The 19,808-nt window shown below is 44.1% G+C and overlaps 1 protein-coding gene across 2 annotated transcripts in view; it reads right to left on the bottom strand.

Moving 5' to 3' along the window:
• Nucleotides 1–19,808, bottom strand: part of usp49 (ubiquitin specific peptidase 49) — a 68,198-nt gene that overhangs the window by 12,583 nt on the left and 35,807 nt on the right. The window lies entirely within an intron of this gene.

The following is a 19,808-nucleotide window of genomic DNA, read 5'->3' as shown; positions in this document are numbered from 1 at the left end:
AGCTAATTGGGGTCTGTAATTCCCTGCTTTTCCTCTTTCACCCTTCTTAAAAAGCAGATTGACATGCGCATTCTTCCAAAAAGACTGCTCCTGTATCTAGGGAACTTTGAAAGATTATAGTTAGGGCATCTGCAATGTGCTCTCCTACTCCTTTACCACCAATAGCTAGAAGTCATCAGGTCCTGGGGATTGTCACACTTTCATTCTGTAATTTCCTCATTAACAATGTTTTACTTACGCTAATTTTATTCACAGTCCCTGTCCCGAATCATTATTAATTTCTTTGTGACTTCTGGAAAGCTAGCCTTCTTTTCTATTGTAAATACTGAGGCAAAGTAATTATTCAACATGTCTGCTACTTCCCCATAGTCATTGACAATATCCCTTCTTTCAACCCTTTAGTGGGCTAACCTTGCTTCTGACCATCCACTTGCCCTTTAACTATAAAATTGTTTTGGATTGATTGTGATGTCCCTTGCAAGTTTGCTTTCATAATCCCTTTTAGTGGTTCTTTCTTATAAGGTGCTTTGTTGCTTTTTGTTTGTACAATCAGTGCTTTGTGCATTTTTGTAAGCCCTTTAATTTTACTTTTGCGCCATCCCTTATCTTGCTAGTTTTCCATGTCTGTTTTTCTGCAAAGTGGAGCTTTACCCTCTCAGGGGTATAAGTTGGTTTTGTTTCAGTTTTAAAACCCTAAATTCTGTCACCATTTCCATATGGTTTTATCTACTTGCATTCACACAGTCAGGGACCCACGTCCCAACTCATTTCACAAGGTGAAATGGGAAAAGAACACACCAGGCAACTGAGGAATTAAGATACAGGCTACTGTAGGTGATTAAAGGTTAACCAGGGACCGGAGAGTGGTGGAGGTCTTGGGAGTTTAGAAAACATTTCAGCTTGGACAAAGAAAAGCTCAGTTTCTACTGGTATAGTAGAGGGGAAGAGAGAAGATGGGGCAGAAGGCATCAATCAACCATTGGGTGCAAGCTAGTGGGAACTGAAGAAACTTGGAAAGGCAGGATGCTTTGAGACCATAAACAATATTTGTAAACAAGAGCAAATACACTGAAATCAATGTAATCGAAGGAAAGGGATTTACTGCCAGAATTAGTGCCAAACAGGATGCAGGTGGCAACATTTACTGGAATAAGTCTAACTTGTCACCAGGCATAATAAATGTGCCCAAGTACGTCCAGATACATCTGGTCCGTTTATCACTGAGAGCAGTTCTCGTCAATTTTTGACCGCTGGCACATTCAATGTGTGTATTTTTATTGTTTGCATTTGTTTTAGATTAGATTAGATTAGATTACTTCGTGTGAAAACAGGCCCTTTGGCCAAACAAGTCCACACCGACCCTCTGAAGAGCAACCCACCCAGACCCATTCCCCTACACTTACCCCTTCACCTAACACTGTGGGCAATTTAGCATGGCCAATTCACCTAACCTGCACATTTTTTTTGGACTGTGGGAGGAAACTCACGCAGACACGGGGAGAACGTGCAAACTCCACACAGACAGTTGCCTGAGGTGGGAAGTGAACCCCAGTCTCTGGCGCTGACAGGCAGCAGTGCTAACCACTGTGCCACCCATTATTTGCTATAATAATTCTGTGGAAGTCAATTACATCATCTAAATTTGTGTCAAAGATTTGAAAAAACGTGGCCAAATGTATTTTCCTCTATTGTTCCATTTCCACTACACAAACTAACCAAACCGATGACAACACAAATACAGCATTAGTGTCAAGCATTGCCATAAAGCAAGCTCTGGAGTCAGCTCAGGCCCTGACTCATGACTTAACCAACAACACTACAGCCAATGAGACTAACAATGTTGCATTTTATTATGGAAATTCAGAGAAAGACACAGGCACTATGAGGACAAAGTAACTGAGAATGTTCATATGAAAGGGGTTTCTTCTAATTGAGACAACAGTTCATCATTTACTAATGTAAGTTCATAATTAAATCCCCACCTTGGAATAGCTTAACATGTCTGTGAATAGCCTCTTTTAAGGTTCAAGATATCCAGATGATTAATTGACTGACTAATTTGACATTCAAATCTAACCTTGCAATAAATGGCCAGATCTTTAGAGGTCTGCTGCCAAATTCATTTTTTTTTCTCCTCATTCCTCAGCTGGAGGAGGTCCCTTTCCACCACTGATAACTTGTGTAAACTCAGCCCTGCTAGAGAATTTGTAAAAAAAAAGATGTCTCAGGTGACTGGTTCTCCAGCTGAATCTCCCAAGATAAGCACACTGGTACAAGCCCAGATTTGTGGGCGGCACGGTGGCACTGCTGCCTCACAGCGCCAGAGACCCGGGTTCAATTCCTGCCTCCGGTGACTGACTGTGTGGAGTTTGCACGTTCTCCCAGTGTCTGTGTGGGTTTCCTGCGGGTGCTCTGGTTTCCTCCCACAGTCCAAAGATGTGCAGGTCAGGTGAATTGCCCGTAGTGTTAGGTAAGGGGTAAATGTAGGGGTATGGTGTGGGTTGCGCTTCAGTGGGGCGGTGTGGACTTGTTGGGCCGAAGGGCCTGTTTCCACACTGTAAGTAATCTAATCTTGCTGTTCTGAGTCACTACACATACAGACAAAATGATACGCTTTCACTAAGAGCATGCACTAACAAACATATTTAAAATATGTCATGTAACAATTGTAAGGGCCCAAATTAGTGTACCAGTTTCTTCAGTTTAACACAAAATAAATGCACAAATACTGCCATTTAAATAAACCATATACAAGGCTGGTGCTCATGTGATTTGGAAAATGTCCATACAGTGCAGGCAAAGATGCACTGAGGCATGGTACATTGGAGAGACGAAGCAGACGCATGACAATGCATGAATGGACACCATGCAACAATCACCAGACAGAGAAGTCGGGGAACACTTCAGCAGGCAGGGACACTCAGCCTAGGATCTTCAGGTGCCCGTCCTCCAAGGTGGACTTCCAGGATATGCAACAATGCAGAGTGGTCAAGTAGAAGCTGATAGCCAAGTGTGATATCTATGAGAGTGGCCTCAACTGGGACCTGGGGTCCAGGTGACCCCACAACACTATATACACACCTAGACATACATCCCCACGCTCTCATACTCTCACAGGCTTATACTGTCACACTCATGCACACTACCACACGCACAAACTCACATTCTCCCAAACACACACATACTCTGTCCCCCTCACATGCATGCATGCATGCACGCATACACACACACCCCCCCCACCTATGAGGTGAATTTGCATTTGCAGAATTATATATTTAGGCACATTCTATTTTGCTCAAAAAACACAATCTGTAGGCAGTCAATCCATGTGACATGTTGTAAATTCCTACTTTGGAAATAGAACCAGTCTGACTCAAGATTGGAATACAGACAGACTAACCTCACACCTTTAATGCACTGACTGAGTTGAGATGTCACTTTTAAAAAAATAAACCCTTAAGTTATCTCAAGAATGTGACTTTAAAAAAGTCCCAGGACTTACATATTAATGATTCAAAACCTGCAATCCATTCTAAAAGATGAAAGACTTAACAGGAATCCTATGATCGTGTGTTATAAATTCTGTCTCCTATGATCCTGCCCCACTCGCTACATGACAAAGGAGCAGCCCTTTGAAAGCTAGTACTTCCAAATAAACCTGTTGGATTATAACCTGGTGTTGTATGATTTTTAACTTTGCCCACCCCAGTACAACACTGACACCTCCTCATCACGGCCTCATCAATAAAAGATGAACTGCGGATAAAGTAGTCGCTGGACTTGAAACTTTAACTCTGCTTTCTTTCCACAGATGCTGCCAGATCTACTGAGTTTCTCTCGTAATTTGTTACAAATTCAGTGGCACAAATCAAACAAAAAAGCAGAATATTATGGAGGATGGAAAACTGAAATAAAAAAGAAAATGTGAGAAACAAACTCAGCACAACCTTCTGGGCGTACTTTTCCTCAGCATTTTCCATTTTAACTTCAGTGGTACAATTGTTTTTTTTCCCCACTTCTGCTGTTGAAGACAGTGCCTCATGTGATGACAGTTAACCAAGTATCCATTATTAGGTTGGTAGGACAAACCAGTTTTAAGCTGAAAATGTGTTGCTGGAAAAGTGCAGCAGGTCAGGCAGCATCCAAGGAACAGGAGAATCGACGTTTCGGGCATAAGCCCTTCTTCAGGAATGGCTGAAGGGCTTTTGCCCGAAACGTCGATTCTCCTGTTTCTTGGATGCTGCCTGACCTGCTGCACTTTTCCAGCAACACACTTTCAGCTCTGATCGCCAGCATCTGCAATCCTCACTTTCTCCTCAAACCAGTTGTAACCCCAGTTCTATAATCTTCTGAAGCTTCAAGCTTCACAATCTCTCTAAGGCACTCCTGAAAACCCAACCTCTGACTAAGCATTTGGTTGCCAATTCCAAACTCTCTCATGTGCTCAGCACCAAACTCTTGTTTGATAATGATCCTGTGAAGCACCTTGGGACATTTTTACAACATTAAAGATGAGCCATAGAGATGTACAGCATGGAAACAGACCCTTCGGTCCAAACCATCCATGCCAACCCAGATATCCCAACCCAATCTAGTCCCATCTGCCAATACCTGGCCCATATCCCCCCAAACCCTTCCTATTCATATACCCATCCAGATGCATTTTAAATGTTGTAATTGTACCAGCCGCCACCACTTCCTCTGGCAGCTCATTCCATACACGCACCACTCTCTGTGAAAAAGTTGCCCCTTAGGTCTCTTTTATATCTTTCCCCTCTCACCCTAAACCTATGCCCTCTAGTTCTGGAGTTCATGTTACATAAATGCATATCTCGACAGGTGTCACACCACAAGAGAAAAAAGAGCCCCGATCACATTCTTTGTTGATATTGGGGCCACACACTTTCAAAAAAATGGAACTGAATAAGACTGAATTGTGGAGGGGACAGCATTTATGTGGGAGGGAGGGGTGTCAGTGTGCCGGAGATCACAGTGGGTCAGACAGTATTCACGAAGAGACAGCAGGCTAACATTGAGTTGAGATGGCTTTGTTAGAGCTAAAATGAGCCAATTCCCATTTCTTCCCTTTCATATGCTCCCCTCCCCTCCCATCCCAGTCCAGTTACTGTCCTTTCAAGTCTAGCAGGAGACACACTATTGTTCTGCCATTTTCACATTCCAATCATTTAATCTGCACTAACACCTTTTCTCCATCAGCGTCCCACACCCCTTTCAAACTACAGCATAAATGCTATCCCCTCCACAATTCACTTCAGCTGATGAAAGAGTTATTTATCGACTAGAAACATTAGCTTGCTCTCTCCATGGAGGCTGTCTGACCTGCTGTGATCACCAGCATTTGTTCCCTCCGTTTTTTCCTCTCCAGACGTCCCCAACAGTACCCTTCCACCGACACACTCATTCGTTTGGCCGAACTGGTCCTCACCCTTAACAATTTCTCCTTTGAATTCTCCCACTTCCTCCAGACCAAAGGGGTAGCCATGGGCACACGTATGGGCCCCAGCTATGCCTGTCTCTTTGTTGGCTACGTAGAGCAGTTGATCTTCCATAATTACACCGGCACCACTCCCCACCTCTTCCTCCGCTACATTGATGACTGCATTGGCGCCACCTCGTGCTCCCGCGAGGAGGTTGAGCAATTCATCAACTTCACCAACACATTCCACCCTGACCTTAAATTTACCTGGACCATCTCTGACACCTCCCTCCCCTTCCTGGACCTCTCCATCTCCATTAATGACGACCAACTTGACACTGACATTTTTTACAAACCCACCGACTCCCACAGCTACCTGGATTACACCTCTTCCCAATCTACCACTTGCAAAAATGCTATCCCGTATTCCCAATTCCTCCGCCTCCGCCGGATCTGCTCCCAGGAGGACCAGTTCCACCACAGAACACACCAGATGGCCTCCTTCTTTAGAGACTGCAATTTCCCATCCCACGTGGTTAAAGATGCCCTCCAACGCATCTCGTCTACATCACGCACCTCCGCCCTCAGACCCCACCCCTCCAACTGTAACAAGGACAGAACGCCCCTGGTGCTCACCTTCCACCCTACCAACCTTCGCATAAACCAAATCATCTGCCGACATTTCCGCCACCTCCAAACAGACCCCACCATCAGGGATATATTTCCCTCCCCACCCCTTTCCGCCTTCTGCAAAGACCGTTCCCTCCATGACTACCTGGTCAGGTCCATACCCCCAAACAACCCACCCTCCCATCCTGGCACCTTCCCCTGCCACCGCAGGAACTGTAAAACCTGCGCCCGCACCTCCTCCCTCACCTCTATCCAAGGCCCTAAAGGAGCCTTCCACATCCAAAGTTTTACTTGCACATCCACTAATATCATTTATTGTATCCATTGCTCCCGATGCGGTCTCCCCTACATTGAGGAGACTGGGCGTCTCCTAGCAGAGCGCTTTAGGGAACATCTCCGGGACACCCGCACCAATCAACCACACTGCCCTGTGGCCCAACATTTCAACTCCCCCTCCCACTCTGCCGAGGACATGGAGGTCCTGGACCTCCTTCACCGCCGCTCCCTCACCACCAGACGCCTGGAGGAAGAACGCCTCATCTTCCGCCTCAGAACACTTCAACCCCAAGGCATCAATGTGGACTTCAACAGTTTCCTCATTTCCCCTTCCCCCACCTCACCCTAGTTCTAAACTTCCAGCTCACTAATAGTCACCATGACTTGTCCGGACTTATCCTACCTGCCTATCTTCTTTTCCACCTATCCACTCCACCCTCTCCTCCTTGACCTATCACCTTCATCTCCTTCCCCACTCACCCATTGTACTCTATGCTACTTTCTCCCCACCCCCACCCTCCTCTAGCTTATCTCTCCACGCTTCAGGCTCACGGCCTTTATTCCTGAAGGGCTTTTGCCCGAAACGTCGATTTCGAAGCTACTTGGATGCTGCCTGAACTGCTGTGCTCTTCCAGCACCACTAATCCAAAATCTGGTTTCCAGCATCTGTAGTTATTGTTTTTACCGAGTTGTTTTCAGTACAGATTACTGCTTCTGCAGTAATTTGTCCCCATGGAGCTGAACAAGAGATCAGTAATAGATGTTTAGGTCCTTTGGTCAAAGAGAACTCAGGGCAACTGTTCCACTGGCTGCGATCAACTAACTCTGTAAACAAGTAAATATGTTTCAATAGATTTGGAGGTGCTGGTGTTGGACTGGGGTGTACAAAGTTAAAAATCTCACAACACCAGGTTGTAGTCCAACAGGTTTAATTGGAAGTACAAGCTTTCGCAGTGCTGCTTCTTCTACCTGATGGAAGCTAGTGCTTCCAAATAAACCGGTTGGATTATAACCTGGTATTGTGTGATTTTTAACCATATTTCAACAGCACATCCTCACTCACCAAGGTAACGAACCTTTACTTATGACAATGCAATTGAACTCTCCAGTTTGAATACAACTGAGGTTACACCCAACATTAAATAGTGGAGTCAACACTGGTCCAAAACAACTGGTTTATACATGATCACAACCTGTCAGTTAAAACACCTATTTGTGGTTGATTGATTTGTGCAGTTGACTGCAAGTGCATGGAGCCCTAGTTTGATTAGAGACAAAACAACTGCAGATGCTGGAATTCAAAGTAGATAGGCAGGAGGCTGGAAGCCAGGCAACATCAGGTGGCGGAGAAGTCGCCATTTCGGGTGTAACCCTTCTTCAGGGCTGGGGGTGGGTATGGGGGTTGGTGGGGGCACGGTGGTGAAGTGGGGATAGGTGAAGACAGGTAGAAGGTACAACCTGTTTGGTCAGTGGGAGGAGTGGAAGGAGGGGGAGAGACGAGTCATGTGATGGGAAGGGAGGTAATTTGAAATTGGAGGACTCAATGTTGAGTTTGTTGTGGCAATGGAGGAGGCCAAGGATGGTCATGTTGGAAAGGGATAGGAAGGGAAATTAAAATGGGCGGAGCTGGGAGGTTCATTCGGCCACTGCAGGCCTGGCTCCGATGCTTAGCAACCCATTCCCTAAGTTTATGTTTGGTCTCCCTGATGTCAAGAAGACCACATCGGGAGCACCTGATGCAGTAAACTAGGTTGGAAGAGAGGCAGGTGAACCTGAGAGGCAGGTGAACCTGAAAGAACTGTTTGGAGGGGAGAGGGATGGCGTGCCAACAGGTTTTACATCTTTCTCGGATGCAAGCTGAGGTACCAGGGGTTCGGTGGTGGGGGTGGGGGGGCACCTTGGTGGGGAGTGGGGCACAAACCAAGCGATTTAGACCCAAGGAACAGTCCTTGCAGAAGGCAGAGAGGAGTGGGGAGGGGAAGATGTCCTTGGTGGTGAGGTCTAATTGGAGTTGGTGGAAGGATGATGCATTGGACGCGGAGACTAGTGGAGTGGTAGGTGAGGACAAGGGGGACTTTGTCTTTATTGTGTTTGGGGAGGGTTTAAGAGAAGTGGAACAGGGAATGGAGGTGGTGCAGTGGAGGGTTATCTACATGACAGAGGGAGAAAAAGCACGTTGTTCAAAATAGGTGGGCGGCACAGTGGTTAGCATTGTTGCCTCACAGCACCAGAGACCTGGGTTCAATTCCCGCCTCTGGCTGTGTGGAGTTTGCACATTCTCTCCGTTTCTGCGTGGGTTTCCTCCCACAGTCCAAAAAAAATGTGCAGGTTAGGTGAATTAGCCATGCTAAATTGCCCGTAGTGTTAGGTGAAGGGTAAATGGTTCTGGGTGGGTTGCTATTTGGAGGGTCAGTGTGGACTTGTTGGGCCGAAGGGCCTGTTTCCACACTAAGTAATCTAAAAAAAGGTGACATCTGGGTTGCTTGGGAGAGGAATGTCTCCACATCTGAACAGATGCGGCAGAGGCAGAGCAATTGGGAGAACAGAATGGAGTTCTTGCAGGATACTGGGTGGGAGGAGGTGTAGTCCAGGTAGTTACAGGAGTCTGTGGGTTTGTAATAAACGTCTGCCTGGAGACTGTCACCAGAGATGGAAATGGAGAGGTCAAGGAAGGGGAGGGAGGTGTCCGAGATGGACCAAGTGAATGTGAGGGTGGGAGGAAGTTGTGGGCGAAGTTGATGAACTGCTCCCGTTCAGCCTGGGTGCAGAACACTGCACCAATACAGTCATTGATGTAACAGCAGAAGAGTTGAGGCACAGTGTCTATGTAGGTTCTGAAGAGGGACTGTTCAACATAGCCGACAAAGAGGCAGGCTTGGCTGGGTGCCCACAGCCAGTCCTGGATTTGGAAGAAATGGAAGGAGTTGAAGGAAATGTTGTTGAGGGTGAGGATTAGTTCAATCAGGTGGAGGAGAGTATTGGAGGAGTGGGACGGGATGGATCTGTTGGAGAGGAAGAAGCAGAGGGCCTGGACATGTATAAGGACTGCACATCCATAGTGAAGGTAAAGTGCTGGGGGCCGGGGAACTGGAAGTTACTGAAGAGACGGAAGACATAGTTGGTATCACAGATGTAGGCGGGAAGTCGCTGAACCAAGGGGGAAGAGGATGGAGTCATGGTAGAACAAGACTAGTTCACTGGGGCAGGAGCATGCTGAGACGATGGGATGACCAGGGTAGTTGGGCTTGTGGATCTTGGGGAGCAGGTAGAACTGGACAGTGTGGGGCTGGGGGACTGAATTTGGAGGCAGTGGTGAGGAGATCACCCGAGGCAGAGGACACAGACAGTGCGAGTGATTTTGGCACAATGGGTCATGGTGGGATCGTGGGCAAGGGAGTTTTAGGACATGGTGTTGGAGAGTTGGCATTTGGCTTCCGCATCATAGACTACCTCTGTCCCGCCTTTGTCTCCAGACTACCACTGCCTGGCCGTGCATCAGGTGCTCCCGATGTGGTCTTCTCCATATCAGGAAGACCAAACATAAACTTAGGGAATAGTTCGCTGAGCATCTCAGCTGGGCCCGCAGGGGCCAACCAGACTTCCCAATCACCGTCCATTTTAATTCCCCTTCTCACTCCCTTTCCAACATGACCATCCTTGGCTTCCTCCACTGCCACAACAAACCAAACCACAAATTGGAGGAACAACACCTCATCATCCGCCTGGGCAGCCTACAACTCTGAGGACTCAATATGGAATTCCTCAATTTCAAATAACCTTCATTCCCATTCCCCGACTCCCTCCCTTCCCAGCCCATTCCTTCCTCTCTGCAACCAACTGGATTCATTCCTCCCACTGACCAACCAGATCATAACATCTATCTGTCTATCCCCACTTCACCATGCTGGCCCCACCTCCCCCTTTATCTGCAGCTCCCCCTACACCCACCCCCAATCCTGAAGGAGGGTTACACCCAAAATGTCAACTTCTCTTCCACCTGATGGTAGAGAACCTGAGCCTGGCTTGCTGTGTTCTTCCAGCCTCCTGCCGGTCTACCCTAGTTTGATTAAGCAATCTAATAGCACTTCTCTATTAAAATGCCAAAAAAGTGCCAAAAATCAATAAGTACTTCATAATGACTTTTACACAGCAGTCAGGCAGGCTCACACATTAATCTTTCCATTTTAAAGGACAAAACGTTATCTACTTTAAGAAAAACCCAGGGTTTTCTCTCATGTGACAGTTGGTTAAGTGCTAGCACCTCAACCTAACTTCAGCTGTTCTTCAAAGGAGATTAGACTGAGAAGTTGGAGGGTTCTTGTATTACTGCAAAAGCCAAGCTCAATCTTAACCTAATCCAATTCTGTCACATTGCAAACAGTGATCACTGCACAGTGATGACAAGCAGTGACCAGAATTGACGCTCCTCCTCCTCAAAGAGAGAGAGAAAAATCAAGGACAACTGCATCTCTTTCATCTTATCTAGACTACTGGCGAAATCAGCATGGACTTAAAACCTGGATGCCTCAGTGATATGCTGCTGCCTTTCTCAACTGAAGCTACATTTCACTGATGGGATGCAAGGATACACTCCCATGCTACAATTAGCCCGACGTATCACAGCCCCAGTTCACCTTGGGGACTGACAGGATTTAAATCCAACCTTATCATGCTTGTTACAGCAAGCAGTAAATTTTCCCAGATGATCACAGCATATTTAAAAATAAGGCTTAAAACAGGAAGGTAAATTTTTTAAAGAGTGGTTTGTAGGGGAAATATGGTCAATAAAAAAGATACAGAGAAATAAAGAACAGGCTTACCATTACGACAAAAAGAACAGGATGTACAAAGTAATGACAGTTGGTTATGTTACAGGTTTAAAAGGAGAATTCAGAAACACAAACATTTAAAAGTGACAGGTAAGTTGACAAGCTTTGAAAATACCACGGAGAGTTATTTTGTTAGTCTGATCATAGAATGGGAAAACAAAGAGTTAATTTTGAACCAATACAGATAAATCATTAAACCAGAGCGGAACACTGTCTACAATTTTGAGATTTTACTTCAGCAAGGATGCAAGACAGATTCACTCCTTGAGGTGAGGTGTGGAAAAGAAAAGGTGAAAGACAGTGAGGAACTCAAAACAATTACAATTGCCAGAGCAAGGGTACTGAGAAAATTATTACAACTAAAAGCCTACAAACTCCCAGGTCCTGAGACACTTCACCAAAGGGTCTTATAAGTGGCTGTTGAGATAAAAGACACTTTGCTTTTAATCTTGCAGAATTCCAGAGACTTTAAAGTCGTCCCATCAGATGGCAAATAGTGAGTGCAACACCCCTAATTAAGGAAGGAGAAAAATAGTAAGAAACTACAGGTTGGCTAGTCTAATATTGGTCATTGGGAAAAATACAGGAATTTATTGTTAAGGAGGCTATAGCCGAAAATTCTGAATGCAATCAGGCAGAGTCAACATAATTTGGTGGAAGGAAAATCATGTTTGACTAATTTGCTACCAACAATGTGGATAAACAGAACCCCTGGATACAATTTCCAGCAAGCATTTATTAGGCACCACAGATCCAACTATTCAAAATAAGATCTCAAGGCCCAGGAGTTAATATATTAGCTGGGATAGAAAATTGATGAACAGGAAACAAAGAATAAACATGAATAACTGCCATTTACAGGTTGGCAGAATCTGACAAGAGGGGTGCCACAGGAATTTTTAAACAACTTATTCATTTGTGGGACATGGACATCGATGATTGGCTGGGACCTCAATTACCTACAAAAGTATATCAATTCAGGATGAAGGAACCAAATATTATCTGGATGCTAACTTTTGCTGATGGCACAAAGATAGAGGAAACTAAGTAATGAAGAAGACACAAGGATTCTGCAATGAGATACAAATAGATTAGGTCAATCAGGGAACATTGGGCAAATGGAACATAATGTGTGAAAACATGAACTTATCTACTTTGCCTGGAAGAATAGAAAAACAGTACATTATTTAAAGAGAGAGACTGCAGAACTCTGAGGGACAGAGAGATTGGGGTACTGGATTAGTGGTGCTGGAAGAGCACAGCAGTTCAGGCAGCATCCAATGTCCAGTTACATAAATTACAAAAGGTTTTATGCAGGTACAGCAGGTGATTACGGCAAATGGAATGTTGCTGTCTATTGCAAGGGGAATCGGATGTAAAATTGGGTTGCTCTGTGACAATTGCATAGGGACACCATATTTGGAGTACACCTTACAGTTTTTGCATCTCCAAGAAAGGACAGAAATGCATTTGAAGCAGTTCAGAGACCACTCATTTAATGGATACCTGAGATAAGGACATTACCACATGAAGAAAATTTGGACAGACTGGGCCTGCACCTGTTGGAGTTTACAAAAACGAGAGGTGATCTTAAAGAAAATCCTGAATGAACTTGACAGGGTGGATACTGAAAAGATATTTCCCCTTGTGGGAGACACTCGAACTAGGGGACACTAAAAATAAAGGGTTGCTCATCCAAGACTGACGGGAGAAAAATGTCTCACTTCCAAGGGTAGCGAATCTTTGGACATTTTTCTCTCAAGGGGTGCGGAGGTTGGGGGTTGTTGAATATTTTTAAAGGCAAAGGTTGACTGATTCCTGACTAACAAAGGATATCATGGGTAGGCAGGAAAGTAGAGTTGAGGCCACAATCAGATCAGCCACTCTATCATTAAACAGTAGTGCAGACTCAAAGGGACTAAATGGCCTACTCAGGCTCCTAATTTGTTTGTTTGTATGAATATGCTGGTAATTTAGGATGATCACTGAAAATAACAAAAGCAAGAGCTCGAGTTTTGTTTAATTCCAGAGGATTGATAGATCAGAGAATTTAATTGCCAACCGAATGTATTTTGTGAAACTAAAATATTAAGTTCTTAGTTCAATTACGTAACAGTTAAAAAAATGCCCGTGCAAGAGGAAATTTCAGCCATTTACCATAGATCAATCTGTACTGTCTAAACCCAAAATTTTCCTTTTCTTTAGTCATGTGCTGGTCATAGTTCCTTCAAAATTCCCCAAGCTGTGCACGGCTCATTTGTCACACTGCACAATCTCTTTAGCATGTACACAACGGCAGACATCTGAAAGCAGTGATACCCAAACTGTTTCCTGCTGAGAGTCCCATTTGAATGCCTCAAATTCTGGGAGACCACAGAGTGAACAGATTTTTTTATGCATGAGGGAGTACAAGAGTTGTATGGGGAGGGGAGAAATATTTACTTATTCACAGGCTTTTTCTTTGTAGCAATCAGGCATCAAGCGAGAAGTCTATTAGGACACTCCCACTGACATTAAAGAAAAAAAATGCACTTAAAGGGGTCATAGAGCTGTTAGAAATCAGTTTAAACTTAACACCAACCAACCCCAGTTTAAAGAGATCCTTGCACATACAATACAAGGTCTGCTTAAAAGCAAAATACTGTGAATGTTGGAAATCTGCAATAAAAGTGCTGGAGAAACTCTAGTCTGGCAACATCGGTGGAGAGAGAAAAGCAACATTTTGGGTCTGGTGTGATTCTTTGGAGCAGACCTGCTCAGTTTCTCCAGCATTTTCTGTTTTTATTTACATTGGCTGTTTATTGTCTGCATGGCATTTCTGATAGGTGTACACACACACCTGGCCCGGCAGCAAAGAGGGAAAGTCAATGACATGGTGAAACTTTATAAATGGCAACTTTTAGTGATCAGCATTTTGTGACAGAAATTAAGATATTATTTTCACCTCAACTGAACTTAAGTAAATTGCCTTTGTGAAGGTTGGTTAAAAATGTTTCTTCACATTACATTCACTAGTCAGCATCTGAAAAAGTTAGGGGAATGATGGAAGATTACATTGTTATGGAACTATAGATTAGTTCATCCCAGCATGTCCATGTCAGCTCTCTGCAACAGCAACTCAACCAATGGTACTGCTCTGCCCATTCCCCATTGTCCTCTAAATTTCTCCCATCAGGTGCTTATGAATTCCCGTTTGAAAGTGACTATTCAATTCTCCTCCAACAAATACGGATGCAGCACATTCGAGACACTAAACACTCACTGCATGAAGATGTTTTTCCTCCTTGCTGTGTTTTCCTTTTGTCAATCACCTTAAAATCGGTAAGGTAAAAACAATGACTGCAGATGCTGAAAATCAAATACTGGATTAGTGGTGCTGGAAGAGCACAGCAGTTCAGGCAGCATCCAACGAGCAGCAAAATCAACGTTTCGGGCAAAAGCCGGTGCCTCTTGACGCTTCCACCAGTGGGAACAGTTTCTATCTGCAGTTGTCCAGTTACCTTGTGATTTTGAATACTTCTATCAAGTCTCCTTTCCACATCTTTTATCTTAGCCTGCTTGGCACACTTTCCTCATTCCTGAAGGGCTCATGCCCGAAACATAGATTGTCCTGCTTCTTGGATGCTGCCTGACCTGCTGTGCTTTTCCAGCAACACATTTTCAGCTCCTTCCCACATCTCTAAGGCAGCCAATCCCAACTTATCCAATCCATGTATCTGAAGCCTACAAATTCTTACAAAATTACAGTACCTAGAATTAGGTAGAATAACACAATTAAAGGCAAAAACCTAGTCTTATAAAACATTTATCAAAACTCCATATGTTCTGATGAAAGACCTGAAAAATTAACCCTGTTCCTTCCTTCACAAATGCCACCAGACCTGCTGTATATTTCTAGCATTTTCTACTTTAATTTAATAAGAAGATCCTTTCTTTCATATTTTAGGTCTGTTTATAAAGCCCACGATCCAATTTGTCATTTTAATCACTCTCCCAAGTCAGTTAGCCACCAAGAGCGATTTATGCAAACACAGCCCCAAAAGTCTCTTCTCCTGCACCCGCTTTAGAATTGCACCCTTTATATTACACAGTGTGCCCTTATTCTTCCTACCAACATGCATCACTTTAAAATTCCCTGCATTAAATTTCATCAGGAATTTCCCTATGTAAATATTCTTCAGTAGAATGAGTATTGGAGTGATGTTCTGGCCGTCTGATGAATTTAAACCTACTGCAAACATCTCAAATGTAAGTTGTGGGTTTGCCTATCCTGTTTAAAGGTGAAAAGCTTTTTCAAGGTTTTCATGATGGACAGAAGGCTGAAGAGATGAAACTAACTTTTATAATTAGACAAAAAAAATTCCTGATAACTTGGGGCCACTCAAAGTTTTAGATATAAGGAAACGTGAAATGAGGCGAAGGGGAACATTGTTTGTTTGTGCCATTCACGGGTAATACTGAATACAGAGGCATCATGTGACGTTGAGTTGTGAAGATGGCCCACTTTAGCACAAATCAAAATAACAAACAGGTAAATTGTCAAAACTGCAGGAGAGATGATTTTACATCAGGAAGAGGGGCTCAATGTTAATTACACATCAATTGTGGTTAACTATATGCAGATGGAGCACATTGATTGGTTGTTACTTGAAGGGATACTTAATGGACTCTTGTGGTGCAGTAGTAGTGTCCCTACCTCTCAGCCAGGAGGTTTGGATTAAGACCCACCTGCACCAAAGGTGTATCATAACCTCCCAGTTGGGGAACACTTCAGTGGCCCAGGACATTCAGCCTTGGACCTTCGGGTGACCATCCTCCAAGGTGGACTTCGGGACAGGCAGCAGAGGAAAGTGGCCGAGCAGAAGCTGATAGCTAAGTTCGGTACCCATAGGGAGGGCCTCAACTGGGACCTTGGGTTCATGTCAAATTACAGGTGATCACCATTACACTACACACACAGATATTCCTACAAATACACACTCTCACATACACATAGACACAGATACACACAGATGCACACACAGACACCCACACATGCACGCCCTCACAGATTTAAGACACTCTGCACTCACTATATACACGCACATCTTCTCACACTCACAACCCCCACCAAAGACAGACAGACAGACAGACAGACAAAGACCCACATGCGCACACATATTGTGTGGTGAATTTTTTTGTACTTGCAGAGTTACGTTGCACTTTGCTCAAAAACTGCATACATTCATGTAGAACTCTGAGCTCAAAAACTGCATGAATTTATGTAAAACTCTTATCTCACTTTTTAGATTAGAATCAATCTAAACATCAGGTCATAGACAGAGAACACAGGGGGCAAACACCTTCAACATATTATCTAGCTATCACCATTGTTAACAGCTAACCGGAGAATGCAACTTTAAAAAAAGGGTTTTGTGATTTACACATGAAAGAAGTGAAACTATCACTGTATTCTAACGGATGAAAGGCTTAACAATCAATTTTTCAATGTATAATTTCAGTTACATTACACTGCAAATTTTTGCTATAAATTCTGTGTTACGATCGAGCCCTCCACAATCACCTGATGAAGGAGTGTCGCTCTGAAAGCTAGTGCGCTTCCAACTAAACCTGTTGGACTATAACCTGGTGTTGTGTGATTTTTAACTTATGAATTCTACGTTACCACTATCACTGGTGCAATGCTATGCTTCCTGAAAATGCCTCAGAATCACCGAGTTCTAATTTTAAAGTAACACCTCCTTATTCCAGACTGTGCATCAGGGGAAATAGTTTCTCTTCATTTACTCTTATCAAATGCTTTTAATCATACACAGCTCAATTCGATCATCCTTACTCTGCCATATTTGTAAGGGAATGCAATCCAGTCTGTGGCTCCTATCCCCATAACATAATGCTTATAGCTGTGAAGATTGGTGTGTGCAAGGTCTGAGCGGCAGTCGGATGAGGCTCAATGTTGTAGAGAATCCCCTTAACAGGTGAAAGCATTCGATTATCCGAATTTTGGATTATCTGGACAAGATTACAAGATCCCAATGTTTGGCTAAACGGTGTTATCTGTTGTTTGATTATCCGAACATTCGATTATCCAAACAAAATACACCCTATCCGTGTTGTTTGGATAATCAAGATTCCTCTGTGCGTACTTAAATAAGGTGGCCAATACTGTGCAGACTGCTCCAGATTTGCTCTCACTGGTGCCTCTATATGACTGCAGCATAAACCTCCCCACTTTAGTGTTCAGCTCTTCTCATGATAACTTATATTTTCTTTATTAGCGTTTCTAATTGCTTGCAGTGCCTGCATTGTAACGTTATGTGATTCATGCTCAAGGTTGGAATATTGCGTGTAATTCTGGTCTCCTTCCCATTGGAAGAATGTTGTGAAACCTGAAACGGTTCAGAAAATATTTACAAGGATGTTGCCAGGGTTGGAGGATTTGAGCTATAGGGAGAGGATGAAAACGCTGGGGCTGTTTTCCCTGGAGCGTGGGAGGTTGAGGGGTGACCTTATACAGGTTTACAAAATCATGAGGGGCATGGATAGGATAAATAGACAAAGTCTTTTCCCTGAGGTGGGGGAGTCCAGGACTAGAGGGCATAGGTTTAGGGTGAGAAGGGAAAGATATAAAAGGGACCTAAGGGGCAACGTTTTCATGCAGAGGGTGGTGCGTGTATGGAACGAGCTGCCAGGAGGAAGTGGTGGAGGCTGGTACAATCGCAACATTTAAAAGGCATTTGGATGGGTATATGAATAGGAAGGGTTTACAGGGATATGGACTACGTGCTGGCAAATGGTACTCGATTGGGTTGGGATATCTGGTCGGCGTGGACGAGCTGGACCGAAGAGTCTGTTTCTGTGCTGTACATCTCTGACACCCAAATTTCTCTGCATCATAGAACTGCACACACTCTCACCATTTAGATGATATGCTTTTTAAAAAAAAAACTTTCCTGCTCTTCATATTCTGTTACATCCTACCTAACGAATTTGAAGTCCAGTATGGAAGCCTGGAATTACGTTGGCTGTGACATGCAAAATCCTGGCATCACCATGAACTCCTCCACATCATAACGGTGTTTTCCCCTGCAAGAGCCATACTGGGTTTAAAGAGAAGGACGAAGAGTAAAACCAAGCAGACAGCTCTTTCAGAGAGGACACATGGCATGATGGACTGGATAGATTTCTCCTGAGCTGTAGCAGTTTAAAATTCAGACGTTCTCTGCCTTACTTTGGATTTTTCACCTCCATTTGACTTTAATTTCATAGGGAAACTACAAGAGAGTTCTGAAAAAAATGCTAGAGTTCAGAGTGGGTCAGGCAGCTTCCATGGAGAGAAAGCAAGCTTTTTGTTTTGTTTTCAGTACAGATTCCAGCATGCGACAGATTCCAGATTCTGACAAGTGTGCTGCAGGTGGGCAGGAAATCCAAATCCACATTTGTCATTGCTACTCCTGCAATGGCCACTAGGGGGTATTTGAGAGTTGCTTAGAGCAAGCCACACACCAATAAATCAGTTTAGGGTTTGCAAGGCCATTAGATTTCAGACTATCCAGTGTGGACGTATGGCAAACACACAGCACCTTAAAAATGGAGCATTGCCTTTACCCTGTATCTGCTGTGTGGTTTGTAGATGTTGCTTTGCACAAACAAAAAAAATCTTTCTACGGTGGCTGCACTGAAGTCCTCTGGGTATGTAACAGAGGATTTGGAACAGGAGGTCCTTGGGACTTTGGCAAATATTGGATAGAGAAGTAAAAAGGCTTGGAGGAGATACAAGTTCAGATGAGAATTTAAAATTTTGTGCGTGGGGATTCACAGCTATGAATTAGCACAATTACACAGCTTCACTTCTGTTATAGAGTCATATAGATGTACAGCACGTAAATGTGGTCCAACTCATCCGTGCTGACCAGATATCCCAACCAATCTAGTCCCACCTGCCAGCGCCTGGCCCATATCCCTCCAAACCCCTCCTATTCATATACCCATCCAAATGCCTTTTAAATATTGCAATTGTACCAGCCTCCACCACTTCCTCTGGTAGCTCATTTCATACACGTACCACCCTCTACGTGAAAAAGTTGCCTCTTAGGTCTCTTATATTGTTCCATTCTCACCCTAAACCTATGGGCTCCCCCACCGCAGGAAAGAGACTTTCTCGATTTATCCTATCCATGCCTCTCATGATTTTATAAATCTCTATAAGGTCACCCCTCAGTCTCCAGGGAAAACAGCCCCAGCCTGTTCAGCCTCTCCCTATAGCTCAAATCCTCCAACCCTGGCAACATCTTTGTACATCTTTTCTGAAGCCTTCCAAGTTTTACAACATCTTTCAGATAGGAAGGAGACCAGAATTGCACACAATATTCCAAAGTGGCCTAACCAATATCCTATTCAGCTGCAACATGAGCTCCCAACTACTATACTCAATACTCTGACCAATAAAGGAAAGCATACCAAATGCCTTCTTCACTATCCTATCTACCTGCGACTCCACTTTCAGGGAGCTATGAACCCACACTCCAACATCTCTTTCTTCAGCAACACTCCCTAGGACCTTACCATTAAGTGTGTAAGTCCTGCTAAGGTTTGCTTTCCCAAAATGCAGCACCTCGCATTTATCTAAATTAAAC

Source organism: Chiloscyllium punctatum, chromosome 45 (genome assembly GCF_047496795.1).
Source record: "Chiloscyllium punctatum isolate Juve2018m chromosome 45, sChiPun1.3, whole genome shotgun sequence".
Classification (NCBI taxonomy): Eukaryota; Metazoa; Chordata; class Chondrichthyes; order Orectolobiformes; family Hemiscylliidae; genus Chiloscyllium; species Chiloscyllium punctatum.
This window is presented reverse-complemented; position numbering and strand designations above follow the sequence as displayed.